The sequence below is a fragment of the Zootoca vivipara genome, chromosome 8, assembly GCF_963506605.1.
Source record: "Zootoca vivipara chromosome 8, rZooViv1.1, whole genome shotgun sequence".
In the NCBI taxonomy this organism is placed as follows: domain Eukaryota; kingdom Metazoa; phylum Chordata; class Lepidosauria; order Squamata; family Lacertidae; genus Zootoca; species Zootoca vivipara.
In genome coordinates, this window is record NC_083283.1 from 79,101,026 (window position 1) to 79,121,189 (window position 20,164).

Sequence of the window (20,164 nt, forward strand, 5' to 3'; positions counted from 1 at the left end):
TGCCATGCACGTGCCACAACATGCCGTGTGACATCATGCAAGTGATGCACATGATGTCACAAGCACACGCCGGGCACCCACAAGGTGGAGCGGGACCTGGTGTGCCTGCCTGGGCCAATTGATTGCCCAGGTGCAAATCCAAGGTGTAGTTCTGTAATTGCGCCAGGAAGCCTAGAACAATGAAGAACTAGGATTTTTTCACAAAAGCATGGAGTACCGACATCTATTTTAGACAGCTATGACGTGGATTGCTGGATTGGATTACTGCAATGCACTCTGTATGGGGCTGCCCTTGAAGATAACTCAGAAACTTTAGCTGTTCCAAACTGCAGCCATCAGATTAGTGATTGGGGTTCCATTTAGATTTCACATAACCCCTGTTTTAATATAGTTGCACGGGGCCCAATTCAAGGTGCTTAGAAGGTAGTGCAATTCTTTATGTGTATTTTTTTTTTAATTTATTTTTTGCTGTGAACCGCTCTGAGATTTACAGTTGAATTTAATAAATATACAAATTTAATACAAATTTAATAAATAAAGTAACAATAACAATTGCAGCCTAATAATGCAATCCTGTATATAAATGCTCATAAGTACAGTGGTACCTCGGTTTACAAACACAATTGGTTCCGGAAGTATGTACTTAACCTGAAGCGTACTTAACCTGAAGCGAACTTTCCCATTGAAAGTAATGGAAAGTGGATTAATCCATTCCAGGCGGTCCGAGGAGTACTTAAACTGAAGCGTACTTAACCTGAAGCGAACTTTCCCATTGAAAGTAATGGAAAGTGGATTAATCCGTTCCAGACAGGTCCGCAGAGTACGTAAACTGAAAATACTCAAACCGAGGCGTACTTAAACCGAGGTATGACTGTAAGTGCTATTGAGTTCAGCGGAACTTACAGCCAAGGACTAGTCTGTAGTATTGCGGCCTAAATTAGCTAGAATGCTCACTCAAATTAGAAATGCCTCTCTTTTACGCTTTCTGTTCCACATCAACATGGTCACGCATGCGGATAATTAGAACAGGCCAGGTTCAGGAGCAATTTAAATACTGTGTGTGGAAAAGTTAAATGGCTTTAGTTTCGGGATGAAATTAAACATAGCAGAATTCAACAGCCTGCAAAGCGGCCATTGCTCCATGTCTCTTTCTCATGCATTGTACTTGAACACAATGTGAGCCAATACACTGGGAGTTGGTCTGCCTCTTCCACAGCATGCTGACATCACAGCATACATTGTACTGAATGAGACATTATGAGGAGGGGGGGGGGCAAGCGACACGGAACGAGAGCAGCTCCATGCTGCTTGTAACATCTTGTTGCATGGTTTGGGCTGGTAGCTTCAGGGTTAATTCTCCGTGGGAGAGTGAAAGCGAGGAAACAATCTGGATGCTAGTTTGTATAAAACGAATTTTCAGTGCCTAGCCCACAGACGATCATTGATTGCGGTAAATAAATAAAGCCACTTCTGACTTTTATTGTTGTAGGGAGTAATTATAATTCACACAGCCAGACCTTTTGTGCCACCGAAAGCTTCGTTTGTGGTTTGCATGAGCAGATACATTAACTCCTGTAAGCTCTTTTCATTAGAACACGATTACTCATTGAGGACTGATCAATATATCATCTATACAACATCTTGAAAGTGGATGTCTGGTCTCATTGTGGGCTTACTGATAATGACTTCTTTATTCAAGGCAGCTTGTACGAACAAGAAGATAAAGAAAAGAGGGGAGAATTATAGCATATGCTTGTGGAAGTATTGTAAAGGATATAAACAAACAAACAAAAAAGGTAATAGGAGAGTTACAGGGCAGGTGATGACAATTCTGGAGGAAGAAGAGAAGAGGGCAAGGGAGTAAAAAGTTAAAAAGAGAGGGTGTGTACGGTTTGTGACAGTGAGCAATGTTTGGCGGAACCTTCTTTTGAATAGCAGCATATTCCAGTGCAGAACATCATATTTTCGATTGTTGAGCAATGTCTCAACAAGTAAAATTGATGTGTAAAAATGATGCATGAGACACTGCACTACCTTTGTAACCCAAGAAAATCCTTAATAAAAATAATTTAAAAGAAAAAGAAAAAAGAAAAAAAAAGAAACCATGCTTGGTTTGATGATGATGATGGTGATAATAATACAGTAGTACCTCGGGTTACGAACACGATCCGTTCCGGGTCGCAGTTCGTAACCCAGAAAGGTCGCAAACCGAGCACCATTTCTGCGCATGCACAAAGCGCGCGCGCCGCTTCTGTGCATGCGCCGAAAACACTTCCGGGTTTGCGGCGTTCGTAACCTGAACTGTTCGCAACCCGAGCGGTTTGTAAACCGAGGTATGACTGTACTATATTATTATTATTATTATTATTATTATTACCCCACCCATCTTTCCCCAGCCACTCTGGGCGGTTTCCAACAAAATATTAAAAAAACAATACAACATCAGACATTAAAAACTTTCCTAAACAGGGCTGCCTTCAGATGTCTTCTAAAAGTCAGATAGTTGTTTATTTCCTTGACATCTGATGGGAAGGTTTTCCACAGGGTGGGAGCCTCTACCAAGAAGGCCTTCTGCCTAGTTCCCTGAAGCTTCACAGCTCGCAGGGAGGGAACTGCCAGAAGGCCCGCAGAACTTGACCTCACTGTCCGGGCTGAATGATGGAGGGGGAGACATTCCTTCAGGTATACTGGGCTGAGGCCGTTTAGGGCTTTAAAGGTCAGCACCAACACTTTGAATTGTGCTCGGAGCTGAAGAGCCTTGAAATGGAAATAAAATGGTCTTCTCCAACCACAGCTGCTTTTCTCCCACACACCCTTCCCATTTTTTATCCTTTGCTTATCCCATTTTTATTTCTTCTTCTTCTTCTTCTTCTTCTTCTTCTTCTTCTTCTTCTTCTTCTTCTTCTTCTTCTTCTTCTTCTTGCACTATCAATGCACATAAGCACTTTCGGAACCTGCTTCATACTATGTTTGACGTCAATCCATCTGGCTGAGTATTGTCCCCTCAATGACTGCCAGGGTTTCAGACAGGTGCCTTTCCCAGGGCTAGCTGGAGATCTGAGGACTTGAACCCAGAACCTTTTGCATGCCAAGTATATACTCTATCACTAAGCTATAGCCTTTTCAGTCTTATGCAACAGAGTCAGGTCCTTCCACTGCAATGACTGCACTGCATGGAAGCTGTGGCCTGGGGTTGAAATACTTATCTACATACAGTGGCACCTTGGTTTTCAAACTTAATCTGTTCCGGGAGTCCAAAACCATTCAAAAACCAAGACGTGGCTTCTGATTGTCTGCAGGAGCTTCCTGCACTCAAGCGGAAGCTGTGTTGGATGTTCGGCTCCCAAAAAACGTTTGCAAACCGGAACACTTACTTCCGGGTTTGCAGCATTCAGCAGGCGATTTGTTTGACAACTAAGCCATTCAAGAACCAAGGTACCACTGTTTGTGCTAATGGAGTTAGCCACAAATCATAATGAGGCCTGGAAAAGTATCGTGTCCACATTGGTTGTGTGCATGCACACATTGGCTGTGTGCATGAGCAATCAGGATAAATGTTGCATAGGCACCAATCTGAACGAAATATGGGGGGACAGACACCCTCACCCACACTTCTCCCCCCTCCCCACACTTCCCCTGCCTCACGCAACTGGGTGCAGGTCTCGCCTTCCCCCCAACTGCTTGCCCCCCACCTGTGCGCTATACGTTTCTGCCTGCTTGCTCATTGTCTGAAAAGGTGGATCTTTATGTACTGAAAATGGCACCATCCATGCACAACAGGGAGGTAACAGCAGACTCAGGGTTAGCAGGCGCAAGGTTAGCAGAAGTACAAAAGAGTTTTCAGGGTTTTTAGGAAGGTGGAGACCCACTGAGGACTGAGCATGCTCAGAGGACAAGGGGTGCTGTCTATGGGAGTGATGGAAAACCAGGGATGGGGAGAGGAAATGGAGCTGACCCACAGGAAGAAAGCATGGTTAGATTTCTGGAACACTGAACAGGAGCAATCCACGCTGCTTGGGAGCCTGGTAGTTCCAGTGAGCTGAGCTTTCCAATGTTTATGACTTTAATCTAGCGGATGATGTAGTATAAACTGACCCAAAGTTGAAATGCACTGCTTTACAGTGGAACACAGTTGTGTTTTATTGCAGGTCCTTCCTTTTATAAACTATCTTTCAGAATCAAATAAGGCATGGCAGAGGACTGTGCGTGCTATAAATTATAGAAAACACCAGTGCAAAGATATTGCTTAATGAATAAATTAAACATTCAATCATAAGACCAATAACAGAGGCAGAAAGAAATTAAGAGATGTAAATACAAAAAAAGAAAAGGGAAAAAAAGCAGAATGAGGCCAGATATTAAATGAATAACTGGTAAGGCAGAAGCAGAGGGTCCTTGAGCCAGTTCAGATCAAAGCACCAGAGTGATTGGAGAAAAATAAAGGCGATTTGTTTTAGATTTCTTGCATTGGGGTGTCAGGGTAAAGTACAAGTTGTCAGAGCTTAGGTTAGACCCGGAGGGTATTAAGAAGCTGTAGGGACTTACAGACTGAAGAAAAGAAGTTGTGCTCTGTTGACCAGCCTGGGGGAGAAGGCTGGGCTCCTAGTATTTATTCCAGCCAGCCTGGCCAATCCAGAGACTGCCTGCCGCCTGCCAATCTTATGCAACCTTTCAGTATATGAGGAAGATTCTGAAACTTGAGTATATGCACTGCAAAGGGATGTGCTTGGTTCATTTGTGGCTGACATTTCTACCTGCTTATTGGAAGGGTTAACTGAGTGCCTTCTTACGCTGATTTAAAATATATAAATGGATTGTGTAAACTTTAATCAATTTTATCAGTAGATAAAGTAGATAAAATCAGTATTTATATCCCACCTTTTCCCCTGACCGGCACTCAAGGCAGTTTACAGCTAAAATCCCATCCCATCCCATTCCATTTATCAGTTGAAGCTATGTTGTACTCAATCTCTTCCCTCACACATGTTTTCTTTACAACAATCCTGTGAGGTAGGTTCAGCAGAGAGGTTGTTAATTGGCTAAAGGTGACGGGTGTATATGTGTATTTGGCATATACCTGTATGTGTGCAGGAGATCAAATGTGGGAGAAACTTCCTGATGTGGAATAGAATGTCCCTATTTTCATCTGAGAAATGTTGGAGGGTATGTTACTAGGACCAAGGTGAAACTGCCATGCTCCCTTGTTATTGTTGTAAAACACTTTGAGGGTTTTTTTTCTACACTCAAGTGGTATATAAATTTTATGAAATAAACTAAATATTTTGCTACTGCCAGGAGCTGCAATGTTGTCAATATGACCTTGTTTTAGTGATAGTACTGGAATGTTTATTTCAGTATATTCTTATATTTGCTAATGTGTTCTGCCGCTATGAATTTCTTTTTGCACTGTTTGATTTCAAAATGCATTCCTGTTTTCATTGTTGTAAGCTGCTTTGAGCATGTTTCTTTTTTTTGTGGAATTATTGTTGTTGTTGTTTAGTCGTTTAGTCATGTCCGACTCTTCGTGACCCCAAGGACCAGAGCACGCCAGGCACGCCTGTCTTCTACTGCCTCCCGTAGTTTGGTCAGACTCATGTTCGTAGCTTCGAGAACACTGTCCAACCATCTCATCCTCTGTTGTCCCCTTCTCCTTGTGCCCTCAATCTTTTCCAACATCAGGGTCTTTCCCAGGGAGTCTTCTCTTTTCATGAGGTGGCCAAAGCTTCAGGATCTGTCCTTCCAGTGAGCACTCAGGGCTGATTTCCCTCAGAATGGATAGGTTTGATCTTCTTTTTGTGGAATAGCAGCATGCAAATGGAAATTACTAATGAATGAACGACTGTCTCAACCAGGCTGGGTGGAGCAGGGCACCACGGCGCCGGCCCGCCAGGGGGGCGCCGCGAGCTGCGCCAGCCCGCTGGCCGGCCGGTCCGCCATGCAGCTGCGCCCACGGCAACCGCGCTGTGCCTGCCCGCCCGCCGCGCAGCAGCGCCTGCGGCAGCCGCACTGCACCCGCCCGCCCACCTCGCTGGGAAACAGGCCGGGGGGGGGCGGAGGGATCCGTCGCACCACGGCGCCAGGGGCGCTTAAGAAGGCCCTGTGTCTCAAATATACACACCTCAGCTTTACTGCACAGCAAATGTGGCTCATGCTTTCAAATCAGATGGAAGCTGATTCGGGAGAAAACACATCAAACAGCTGTATGTCTCAAGAAACTGCAGAACAAATGTGGATTGTGTCTAATGTTATGTGTGCATGGCTTCAAACAACACTGATGGGAGTACACTGGATCCGAAGTAAATGCTAATGTCTATGTGGTCCATCAAGATTCAAGAACAGCTGTTGGGACTGTTCTACCATAGTCTTCTCCTCCTCTCCCCCAAAGCCAAAAATTGCACCACTTAGCTGTTTGCTTCCTACATTCTCCTTTCCAAACAGGTGGCCAGGATTCTCATCCCTTTTTTCGACACAGCTGGATGCTTACATTCCTGTTTCCTTTGGTTGGATTGTAAGCAGGGGCTTCATACAAACCACCAATGAGCAGAGTTCTATACCCAACTAGGGAGATACATTCTCCCTTAGTTGGGTGCAGGAATCAAAAATTACAATTTGTAATCCCCATGAATTTTGAAAAGGTTCAATTTGATTTATGAAGATTTTTTTTAAAAAAACAAAATAAGAAAACTTGGCAAAGAGCTGTTAAGTGAATATAATTTGGTCTCTTTTCAGAAAGCTCTTGTGTAAACTGACAAATTTATGCATTTTAATAATTCTCCAATTTGTTTATTTATTATATTTGTCTCCAATGAGCTCAGGGCGGCTTACAGCAATTTCATCAAAGTTGTAATCTATCACTGTCTGTCCCCGAAGGGCTCGCAATTTAAGTAATGGCTTGAGGAAACAATGCCCAACTCTCCTGTTAAAATCAGTGGGACTTATAATCAGTGTCGGATTCTGATTATTTGCTGTTGTCATCATTGGCCAAGGCCAAAAGATATTCCTCAACCAATGCGTCCATTGGAATATTTGATTATTCTGTTAACACCTGACCCTCATGCTATGCCACATTTTGCTTTTTTCAAAGTAAGTTTTCCACATGCCTCATGAGTAGGCCACTATTTTGAAGAGAGAGAGAAAAACAAGAGATCAAAGCCCGTTTGGGTGTACACTTACCTAAATTGTGAGGTTCTGATCGTTTGGAACATCTCCAAGCACAATTATTTGGTCCAAGTTAATCCAAAATTAGTCAACGGGAGAGCTTTAAGCTTATGAAATTGGTAGGATGTGAAAGTACTTAACCCTGGTTTACTTATTTATGAATATTTATGAACCACTTACTCTTTGGGGAAGAAAATCCATAGTGGTGTACAACTTCTATAAAATATACAATATATAAATAAATCTATGAATATATTCTCTCTCTCTCTCTCTCTCTCTCTCTCTCTCTCTCTCTCTCTCTCTCTCTTGTTATAGAAATAGGTGGTATGCCCCTAAACCCTAGGAATTACTAAGTGCTAGGATTTGGGGTTCTTTGTGATATGAACCCCAGCAAACCAGTCTGGCTGGCTGACGGAAGAGCAGAGCTTTTAGCATTACAATAGAGAGCCATTGAGGGTCCTCAACAACTCCTTGTCCCAGGTGTGACCAGAGATGGGAGATTTGGAAGGTTGCCAAGGTAACTGCTCGGGGGGGGGGCAAGGGGCTTCTGGGAAGAAGAAGGGGGAGATCCATCTTGGGGAGGGTGAAGGAAGGACTGCCTGCCCTGCTGTGGGCCATGCTGTAAGATCTGGACCCCCTCCATGCAGATGGGAGGTGTAAGGAGGCGAATAAACCCTATTTCTCAAAACACAACAGCCTCCGCCGTGTCTTCTGTTCTCCGAAAGGACACAGACCTTGCATGTGCGCCTGTGACGCCATGCACTCTGGCCACTGCTTGGCAGAGAAAGGTGGTAGGCACCAGGCTTTTGTAACAATATACACAAATAAATTTGTGCATTGCATTAACAAGGCCATTGTTATCATAACTACAGTTGAATGTCTGGGTGCAGATTTAGTTAGGTTTTTTTAAAAAAATAATAATGAAACCAAACAGATTAAAATGTTTGAAAGGAATACTTGCATAAGCAGAGCATCAGATGATTATAACCCACCACCACCCATAGCTGCCAAGTCTCCCGTTTTCCCTGGGAAATCCCCGTTTTCCCAGCTGTTCCTAGCTGAAAAAACGGATTTTTTTGTTTTCCCCCGGTTTATTCTGGCACGGCGGCCATTTTGGAACTGGGCGGAGCATGCTCAGAAGTGACTTTTGATGCTGCTCTGCCCAGTTCCAAAATGGTTGCTGTGCGACTTCTGGCGCACTGGGCAAAGCAGCATCAAAAGTTACTTCTGAGCATGCTCCGCCCAGTTCCAAAATGGCGGCAGCGCTACTTCCGGTCTGCTATTTCCAGCCCGGTCCCTTATTTCTCTGACAGCAACTTGGCAGGTATGCCACCATCACACAGCCAGCCTAAATCCTTCAAAACAACCACTCTTTTACTAGTTTGAACAGCTCCACCACAGCTGCCCAGCCACCCAGTTCTTTCTGTGGCTCCATGCCTGACCCAACACATTATTCCAACTCCAGCGCTGATCAGATAAGCAGAGCCAGGGAAGAACCTACATTAGCTCCTCCCCCAGCTGTGCCATTGAAATAAATACTGGCAGGCGACCATACGCAAAACATCACACATTTGCTGCTGCCAGGAGTGCTGGAAGGAAGACTGCTCCCTGCTGCAGGGCCCATTTCCACCTGGCCTAGGGGGCGGGACTCACCCTGAACAGCTAAAAGAGGCTCCTGGGAGGCTGGAGGGACATTGCTGGAGCAACTCTTGGGTTGGGACAACTGGCTAAAATGTTTTAAAATGTTTAAAATGTTTTTAATTTTGGTTCCTCTGTTTTTTTGGGTTGGAGTTGGTGGTTATTTTAATTTGGGTATCACTGCAAACTTCCTCCTCCTCCTCTTTTGATTTATTGGTTTATTTATTGTCTCTATAAGATATTCTGTTTTTTTAATGTTTGATGTTTTGTTATGTTTTTATATATGCTTTAAGCAGCCCAGAGTCGCTGGGGAAACCCAGCCAGATGGGTGGGATAACATCATCATCATCATCATCATCAAAACAACAACAACAACAACATTCCTGATTCACACACAATATATGACTGCTTCCTGCCCCACACCTCTTCTCCTCACCCCCTCTTAACTCATGCCTCCCTGCAAGTAGAAAAGTAGAAACTCATGCCTGAAATTACAAAGGTTTTAACTAGTACCTGTATAGTTGTCTTGCTCTTCCCTGCCCCTCTCTTCATGTTTCCCCCTACTGATGGCATGCCTAAAGATTTGTAAGTCAGAGCTTTCAGACAGGGGAAAGACAGTGGAGGGGAGCACAAACCAATGCGCTCACACAGACAATTCAAGCAGAAGTTTGTGACAGAGGAAAAACAGAAAGGTTGAAGGAAAATGATTAGCTGACAAAGACTTTGTAAAATCATAGCATGTGGAACAAAGACTAATTAGCTGTTTTATGCACATCTGGTTTGAAGGTAATAATGCTGTGTATTAGTACGTTCAGCAGAATATTCCGGAAGGTTTTCCACAAATATAAAAGTAAAGCATAAATTGTTATTACTAGGCGCCAGGGTCACAATAGCATCAGATGTTCATTCAGTGCATTTTTATGACAGGGGATGGGTAACAGCACACAAATTCTTTCTCTCCTTTTCTCACATACGTAATTAGGCATTCAACCTCAGCGAATGCAATGTACAAGGGGTACTTATGATACTGTAAATTTACCTGGTGTTTAATCATGAAGAAGAGAGTAGTCTCTCTTTCACTAATAGTGAGAGTCAGTTGAATCAATAGAATTTGTGCTATCATTTCATCCTATATATTTCAGAAAGGAAGCTAGTTTGTTGAGCCCTGTGGTACCAAACTGACCATTTTTGGAGGCGACAAGTTCTGTGGACCAGAATCCAATTCATTAGATGCATGGCACATTCTCTTCAGCATAGTGATATATGCATCTATTATCTATCTATCTATCTATCTATCATCTATCTATCTATCTATCTATCTATCTATCTATCATGTAGGTACAGAGAACAAAACATTTCTAAAGTGTGGTCAAAAGGCTTTGCTATGATAAGAGTACCTATTAGACTGCTATAAAGAACCAAATGTACACCAGATAAGAACAGCAATCGATTGTTGTAATATAAACTTTCTTTCTTGCTCTGCTAATCACCTAAAGAGGAACAATTATTTCCTTTAGGGTGAATGATAACCCCCAATCTCACTTGAGTCTGAACTTAATAGATAGAATCAAATTTGCTAATAAATTCTAAGCAGATTCATGCGATAGCATCAGTTTGAAGTGTTTTTGCTGAACTTTGATGCCAGCAGCAGAAAGTCTTGGGAAAGTGAAATGTACTCCCACCGGTATCAGAATGTTGCCGTTTTTAAATTTAAGTCCAGTCGCGGACGACTCCGGGGTTGCGGCGCTCATCTCCCTTTACTGGGCAAGGGAGCTGACGTTTGTCCGCAGACAGCTTCCTAAACGGCTTCTGGCGAACCAGAGCCATGCACGGAAATGCCGTTTACCTTCCCGTCGGAGTGGTACCTATTTATCTACTTGCACTTCCCGCTTGTGTGGTACCTATTTATCTACTTGCACTTTGACGTGCTTTCGAACTGCTAGGTTGGCAGGAGCAGGGACCAAACAATGGGACCTCACCCTGTCGTGGGGATTTGAACTGCCGACATGATTGGCAAGCCCAAGAGGCTCAGTAGTTTAGACCACAGTGCCACCCGCGTCCCTCTGATTAGCATAGCTGATGTTATTTGGTTCTGTAACAGTGTTGTTCAAGTAGAGCAACTGCATCATGGGTACTCAAAAGTATTGAAAAGGACGTCAAAAATGGTGTCCAAACTTTTTTTGAAGAGGGCCAGATTTGATGAATTGAAGGGCCGTGAGGGCCGACCAAAGTAGGATTGAAGTTGCTGAGCTTTTTTAAGGGTTGAGGTTTTTTTAGGATTGAAGTTGTGGATGTTTTTTTTAAAGGATTTTATCCCAGGAAATAAATTGCCATAGGGGCCAGATTAAACCAACCAGCAGGCCGTATTAGGCCCCCAAAACGGACTTTGGGCATTTCTAATCCAAACCCTGCCAGTTCAGGAAACCCAGTACAGCATTCCTATGTAATAATATTGATGGTGATGGAAGTACAGAGGTACCTCTACTTACAAATTTAATGCGTTCCGAACACACATTTGTAAATCGAAAAAAATTGTGAGTCGAATCCCATAGGAATGCATTGGGTAAGTCGAAGCAACCCTATCTAAAAATTCGTAAGTAGAAAAAATGCTATCTAAACCGCATCCAAGATGGCGGACGGAGCTCCATTCGTAAGTAGAAACATTTGTAAGTAGAGTTATTCGTAAGTAGAGGTACCAATGTATTCATAACCTGCTTTCAAAACAGCAATAATGTATAGCAAAATTTCAAAATAATGCATGAAAACAAAAAAAGTGTAAAAACTAGGATAAACCAAACAGCTGAAAGCGGCGCAGCTAACTTCACTGAAAGATTTTCTTTAAAAGCCAGGATTTGGATGCTCAGCAAAACAGGCAAACAGTTAGGCAAACATATGAATCTTTGTGGGAGGTGAATTCTACAATGTAGGTGCTACAGTCCATCCTTGGCCCATTCCAGGGTAGGGTATGAAGGGACCTGAAACAACCACCTTGCTGAAACTAATGCAGCCAGTGCCAGGTGAGAGACTACCTGGAGTTTTCATGTACACTGCTTTATGTTCCATGATGGAAGAAAGATGGTGCCTTAGACCTGGACCATGGGGTGACGTAGGAGCTAGTAACTAGGAGCCATGGAACCAGCAAGAAGCATGCACTGAAGAACAGGTTGGGATGGGATGGCAAGCCTGAAGAATAATCAAGGTGGCATGAATGCACCAGAGCTCAATTACTGAAGTAAGGCTCAACAGAGAGAGGAAGCCTTTCATGTTCCTTTCTGCACAAGAAGATCCAATGGCCAGCTTGGGTGGGTGGAGTCAGCCCAGTGCTGAGAAGGCTGCCACCTCATCCCATGGGGCAGTGGCCTCATCAGTCCCTAACTATGGGATATAAATGAACCAACTCTTTCTTCCAACACTCTTCTTCACTCCCCACTTCTCAGCCTCCTGAGACTCCACTCAGTACTCCACTCATTCACTTTGGCTCTCACCCAGGGCCCAAACATACTCAGAGCACTAGCCCACCCCAAATGTTAAGACAAAGAGGAGTCTTGGAACCTACTGACACCCACTATGTCTGAGAAAGCTTCTTCAGGCTGCCTGCAGCTGAGTTCCATTCAGCACTCATCTGCTGTATTGCCAGAGCCGTCTTTCCTATTGGGCTTACTGGCGCATTGCACCAGGGCGCTGGCCTCTCAGGGGTGCCCCAGTGAGTGGGGGAGCTGCGCGGCTTTGCCGGCGGCCTCCCCATTCCCTGCAGGCCCGCCAGCTGTGGCCCGTCAACCATATGGCTGGCGGGTGTGCAGCTTGCCTCCCAAGCCTCCGTGGGAGGAGAGCGATCCCTGCAGAGGCTTGGGGAAAGGTCGACAACTCTGGGAAGGGGGGCGGCGCTGGAGGGATCTTTGAACCACAGCGCCGGATATGCTTAAGACAGCTCTGTGTATTGCACACACCTAGTTCCAGGCTACAGCAGGTTTGGTTAATGTTTAATAGATTATTGTGTTTTATTTTTCTGTTGGAAGCTGCCCAGAGTGGCTGGGGAAACCCAGCCAGATGGGCGGGGTATAAATAATAAATTATTATTATTATTATTATTATTATTATTATTATTATTATTATTGTTGTTGTTGTTGTTGTTGTTGTTGTTGTTAGGTGAGCTTCCGAGGGAGTCCCAAGGAAGCTAATTTTTGCACATGTATGGCTTGGTATTGCAGGCACCAAGCAACGAGTGCCTATATGAATCAGTTCAGAGCAATCCTAGTAAATGGAGAACCTCAATTGACATTTGCATTTGTGATGTCTCCACCTTCTGCTTTCCATATACATGAAAATAATAATTCATGGATTTTTGATCAATAAACTCCTTGTATTTTCCCTTATCTCCGTAAAGCCCTGTGATTAATAGAGTAACACATAAACCTTAGCAGCTCAAGGCTGGTGGTTGCTATAAAACTGATGCGTATTGATGTATTATGAATGTGGGTTAAGTGGACCTGTGCAGTCTTATGCCTGTTCTGAAGTGTCGCGGCATTGTTTTGTTTATTTTAATTATAAATCAATTTATATCTCACCTTTTGTCTTAAAGGGGGCTTCTCAGGCAGCTTATAATTATGATGACAAAATATACTAATTATACAATGAAAACAAATGATGTAGTATCAGAAGCATCAATGCCCTCATTGGCAAATTAGACACATTACTAATATAATCAACAGGTAAATTCAGTGCAGACCCAATGCCTGACAAAATGAAATGGTCACAACAGCACACCTTAAAAACACCTGAATTTTTATGATTTTCTTAGTCTCTTTAGGGGGGGATTGCACACCCCAGGTCAAGAATAGAGAACCTTTCTAAAGCTGAGGTCCACATACGCTTGGGGAAAACCTTTTAGGGTCCACATGCCACTGGCAGAAATGACCAGAGGCAAAAGTGAGTGGACAAATGGATATGACTCTTGCCTTTGTACAGACTACATTTCAGCCATTCACAAGCCAGACATTTCTCGGCACACACACCTCCATTCAGGAGGCATTGTCTAGGACACATTCTAGCTAGACAAAAACACTTCAGGCAGGTGCAGGGCAGGGCCACTGTGGGGTGTGACCTAGGCAGAGTCCCGAGGGTTGGATATAAACACCTGGAAGTCTGCATTTGACCCCTGGGTCTCAGCTTACCCACCCCTGGTTCTAGGTCTTAGCTGCCAAGTATCCCATTTTTCGCGGGAAACCCCCGGATTTTAATCTGTTTCCCGCTGTTCTCCCGAATGGAGAAAAATCCCAGAAATCCCCTGGATTTCCTACCTGCCAGGGAGCCTTCATTTTGGGTGCTGCTCTTCCCATGTGTGGGCACCCGAAATCGGGCAGAGCGGCACCGGAAGTTGCTTCTACGCATGCCCGGCGGCCATCTTGGTGGTGGCCGCATGGAAGTGGCTGTCCCCAAGATGGCTGACGCTATGCAGCCACCACCAAGATGGCCACCGGGCATGCGTAGAAGCGACTTCTGGTGCCGCTCTGCCCAATTTCCGGTGCCCACACATGGGAAGAGCGGCCCCGGAAGTTGCTTCTATGCAACTTCTGGTGCCGCGGCGCTGCTGATCCTGCATTTTTCAGTGGGAGACTTGGCAGGTATGTTCTAGATGTTAAAACTACTAAAGTCCTGTATCTCCTAACTGTATCTCTGAAGGTGGCAGAACTTTGAGAAATGTGTTGTGTGATAAGCACAGTGGGCGGGCAGGTTCACTGGAGGCCATCACTTAAACCCCACACAAAGCCCTGGAGTGATGTCACAATGGAGCCATTATGATAAATTAAAATGGCTGCTTACTACTGCCACCACCAGCTAAACTCACAGCCAGCAGCTCAGGGCAGGTGTCAGCACTTAAGGGCTCTGCTGGATTGGGTGTCAATGTTCACATCACGTCTTAAAGGCATGTTGACAAACACTCAGTTGTCCGTACTTTCCTCATGCCCTATCTCATTCTCCTCCACTGCTCACTCTTTTTCATGCACTACATTTTCTACCACCTTTATTTCTTTTTCAGGTCCCCTTTTTTCCTGTGACATCACTTTTTCTGAGTGATGGTTTCCTTGTTTACTATCAGGCTTAAACAGGTCTTGATCGACTCCTTGGCAGACCACCTGCATGAGGTCCAATGATGAACAGGCCAGACATGAAGCCTTAGTTGGGCAGGTAATGGTGTCCCTTCCAAGTCAAGGGACACCATTGGCCATCAAGTTATTTTGGCACCTGAGGCAGAAAAGTTGACAAGCGGCTTTCTCCCTCCTTGCCAGTAAAAATACACTGATACAGTGGTACCTTGGTTCTCGAACTTAATTCGTTCCGGGAGTCTGTTTGACTCCCGAAACCCTTACCTTCCAAGTCCCGGACTGCAGAATCCAGGACCGGCAGCCGTGTGACACCGGAAGTTGAGTCGATGTAACTTCCGGTGTCGCTTTGCCCTTCTATGGGCACCAAAAATGGTCGCCGTCGACACCGGAAGTCGCGCCTATGCACTTCTGGTCATGCATACATGCGACTTTTGAAGCCGGCGGCGGCCATTTTTTGTGCCCATAGAAGGGCAAATCAGAAAGAAAAAAAATGGCTGCCGGCAGGAGAAAATAACGGAGAAAAATGGGAGACGAAGTGATACAGGGGACCACCGGGAAAAGGTAAGTAAAAACGGGGGTTTCCCGGGGAAAATGGGGTACTTGGCAGTTATGCCGAAACCATCTGAAAACCAAGTGTTCGGCTTCCGAAAAACATTCGCAAACAGGAACACTTTATTTCTGGGTTTGTGGCGTTTGGGAGCCAATTTGTTTGACAACTAAGCCGTTTGAGAACCAAGGTACCACTGTAATAAATTAAGTAATGAACAATCTGCTGCCCTTTCATGACATCCAAAATCTGCTGCCTGGGGGTGGAAGCACCTCACTCTACATTATGGCAGGGTTGCCCCATCCATGGCCGATATTTTCTGCAGCCCTGCAGAGAAAGAGTGATATGGTAGAGAAGCTTGAACCACCATTAACAATTTTCATGGAGGGACCCAGATAAGCTTCCCAGAAAAAGCCAGGGTGTTAGAAAGCCACTGAGCGAACGGATAAAAACGCAATCTGACGAGGAAATGAGTTCTAACATTTATTTTAAGCGTGCAGCAAAAGCACTTGTGAAAACACCGCACCCCATTAGAGCTGCTTTTGAAAAGCTGAGCAGACAAAGGCTCAAAAATACCCAACCGGTTGGCGAAAGTAGGATACAATACTCCTCACTCTCCCCTCAAATTCATCTTTTGCTGCTTTGCAAGGCGGGCAGGCGAAGGAAGTAGTTTTCAGATACATAACCTCCAGCTTTTTGGCTCACCTGGTGGGCTCCCCTTACCCACCGTGCCCTGAGTGGATGATTAAAAAGAAATGGTGGGCTTAAGTGTGGGGTAAGTGCAGGGTCTCTGGAGCATTGCAGAGCACTGAACCATGCTGCTACAGCTGTCTTCCAAACAAGCCCGACATTCTTTATTTATTTGTTATGAAATATTTATGGATGTTATGAAAGGTTTAAAATAATGTGTCTGTCTCTCTCCTTCCTATTTCCCTCCTCCCCTCCCGTCTCTTTTTGCCCTAGCACACTCTTTTCTAATGCATAAATAATTCTGGCCTGTGGACAGTGGGACAGCACATTAGGTGGGATGTTTTCGCTGTATCACATTCTTTCTGCCTGAGAGAAAATATCATTCCTAGTAATTTTCTACACTTATACAATCTGCGTTGACAGTAAATAATTGATGTATGAATTTAGGACTAAACTCCAACACAATATGACTTTATGTCAAAGGGTTACTCCCAGCAGATTTTGAGCTAAATCATCTTGCAAAATGGGTTCTTTCAGTGGGAAAAAAGGCTTTTTGAATTATTTTAATGGAAAGATGGGACCTCTGCGTAGCTTTCCTTTTGATGAGGTCTTGTTTTGCATGACTGGTAATAAAACCAAGCAATCTACCCATTATAAGATTGGAAATGTTTCATTTGTGATCACAAATGGATTTTTTTTTTTAGACTGACACAAGCTGTTTTTGTTCCTTTCATTCTCTCCCCCCCTTTTTTCTATCTATTTTTTTAAAATATTGTGGTAAGAGAGAGTTTGCATGTGATAGGGTGCCCTCTGCTTTTCATCCCTGTATCTTCCGCACAAAGTACAATTACATTTTAAATTACAAGCCAGATATATTTGCAACTTAAAGATACATAACAGGGAAGAAAGGCTTCAAATAAAAAGATTACAAATCTCCTCCGATTGCCTCAATTAAAATCCTTTTCATCCCTAAGGGAAAGTAGTTACCATCCAACAGAGGGTAAGAAAGCAAAAGAACAGAGAATGGAATCTTTCATGATACAGTTGGAAGTAAAGCATTCTATACCTATTATAGACAAGACAGGAAGATCAAAGGAAAGACATTACTTCAATGACCCATAGTCAAATACTATTTTTGCATTTTTTTATAAAATGTACAATAGATAGAAGAAATGAATGTTCTGGATTTCCTTTTAATATTCTGCTTTTGCATCATTGCTGATGCAGCAGGAATATGTAGAGTGGGTTTTTTTTTTTTACATTAAAAATATAATTACAGACTTTGAATAAATGTCAGCATTATTATCTTTGTCATGATTTCTTTGCTGCTTAAAAATTGTAATGACACTTGTTCACTTAAGTTAAGCCTCCACTTACAGGAAAATAATTGAATTTGTTGTGACAGGTAACCTGCATGCTGGTAAAAGTACCTATTGTGAAACTGGACAAAATTGCCTCTTGGGACAATAAAAAAAACAAAAGCCTGGCCTTTTCTTTATCAATGATGGAGGAAATATCGAACTGAGACCATGTGCTGTAGATGGCGGTCCTGCCTCTAAGGAAAAAAAATAACAATAATAACGATTTGAGCTTTCATCAAGAAGAAAGAATACCCTGTCCCATTTACTTCAAAATATAAACCAACTTTTGCAATAAGGCATCTCTACAGAAAGCATCAAGAAACATTTCCATGTTTTGATGATTCCATGCGGTGACTGTATTGTGTAAAGAGCTGCTCTTTTTTGTTTTGTTTTGTTCCGTTGCACAGAGAATTTCCTGCCTGCATGTCACATTCCTCGGAACGGTCAGTCCTGGCATAGAAGCTTAGAACGAAACATATATAATCCAAGCTCTCATGTATTACAACTGTTGAATGGAACCACGGCCACGCAGAAGAGTTTTCATCAGCTTCCATGCAATGAACATTTCTTATGTATTTAGCCTTGGAATTTATGCCCTTCTCATCATGCTATCATCATTCAAGGCAGTTTTACATATGAGTAATTTTCTACAGGACTCTGGAGCCGTCAGATACATGGAAAGGTATTACTTACATAATGAATGCATGGGCTGTATCCAAAGCGGCATAGAGTCACATTCCCACCAGGGCAAAGACTTCCCCCTTATTCAACGAGACTTTCTACCCCTCTCATCCCCCTCTGCACCCTCTCAAATCTGTTCTAGAGGTTCGCCATGTCACAAAGTAGTGATCTTGTGAGCAAGTATCGCTAGGTGGGGCCCCTCAGGCGAGTGGTAACAATTAGTCCCCAAAGTGGGAGCATGTGATGGGGTTGGTTAGTTGCCTGCATTCCCCAGTCTCTATACAGTGGTACCTCGCTAGACGAACTCCTTGTGGCAAGAAAAAATTGCAGGACAAAAACATTTTGCGATTTTTTGGCAGACTCGCAAGACGAAGTTTTCTATGGCCGTGCCAACCTACAGCCTCTTGAGCCCCTTCAACCTACAGCTCTTAAAGCCAACTTTGATTGACTGCACCTGGTTAGCAAGCATCACTCATGATCAGCCCGGGACAAGGGGTGTGACTCAACAGGAATGCGGAGCAGCCGAGAGTCTCCAACCCAATTCACTACACCTGGGTATCCTCCCCACTAGCCAATCAGTACTCAGAACACAGGAGACCCAGGAAACTCCTGACACAGGTGTGTGAAAAACAAGTTATATCATCATGAATTAAAGGTAAAAAGGTAAAGGGGCTCCTGACCATCAGGTCCAGTTGTGTCCGACTCTGGGGTTGCGGCGCTCATCTCGCTCTATAGGCTGAGGGAGCCGGCGTTTGTCCAAAGACAGCTTCCGGGTCATGTGGTCAGCATGACAAAGCTGCTTCTGGCAAACCAGAGCAGCGCACGGAAACGCCGTTTACCTTCCCGCCGGAGCGGTCCCTATTTATCTACTTGCACTTTGATGTGCTTTCGAACTGCTAGGTGGGCAGGAGCTGGGACCAAGCAACGGGATCTCAGTCCGTTGCAGGGATTCGAACCGCCGACCTTCTGATCAGCAAGCCCTAGACTCTGTGGTTTAACCCATAGCTAATTCATCATGAATTAGCAAACCTTAAACCAGAGATGTAAAGGGAAAGAGACATGTCATCTAACTCCTTGAAATTACAATGGTCTTCCGTGTTTCCCCTACACAGTCTGAGTCCAGACCTGGTTTTGGGACCAAATTGTCCTTGGTCATATTAACAGATGCATTTTACTGAGGAAGGGCAAGGCAGAATGTGACTGCTGCTTCCCCCTGATCTGACTGCAGCTTTCAATACCATCAACTTACTATTGCAATCTTATTGGATCAAGTCCATGGGTTGTGGAGTCCCTGTTACAGTGCATCCGCTCCTATCTACATGGTTGGTTCCAGAAGGTGGCATTGGGAGCCTATTCCTTGTACCCCTGGCAGCTATGCTGTTGGGTTGCAACAGGGTAGCATATTTTCCCCAGTGTTGGTCAACATGTACATGAAGCCATTGGGACTGGCCACTGGATTATCTAGAAGTGTCACCAATATGTCGATGAAACCCGGTTCTATTTCTCTGTCACATCTGAATCAGGTATGGCAGTGTAGGTCCTAGATTAGTGCTTGGATGCCATGGTGAGCTGCATGAGGGTCAATAAGCTGAACTGAATCCTGACATGATGGAGACCTTAGAATCATAGAATCACGGAATTGTAGAGTTGGAAGGGATCCCAAGGGTTATCTAGTCCAGTGTTTCTCAACCTTTTTGGGGCCACGGCACACTTGTTCCGTGAAAAAAATCACGAGGCACACCACCATTAAAAAAGTTAAAAAATTTAACTTTGTGCCGCCCTATATTATAATTATGACTGTAAGAAACACTTGCCAAATATTGCTTTCCGGCGGGCTAGTGTTATGAATTGGCGGCCGCCAGGCTCGTTTGCATTGAGCTTTGGGAAAGAGGAGGAGAAATATTGCTTTCCGGCAGGTCATTGCTGTGGATTGGCGGCCGCCAGGCACGTGACAATGCAAATCGCCCTTCTCGTCGCCGCACGTC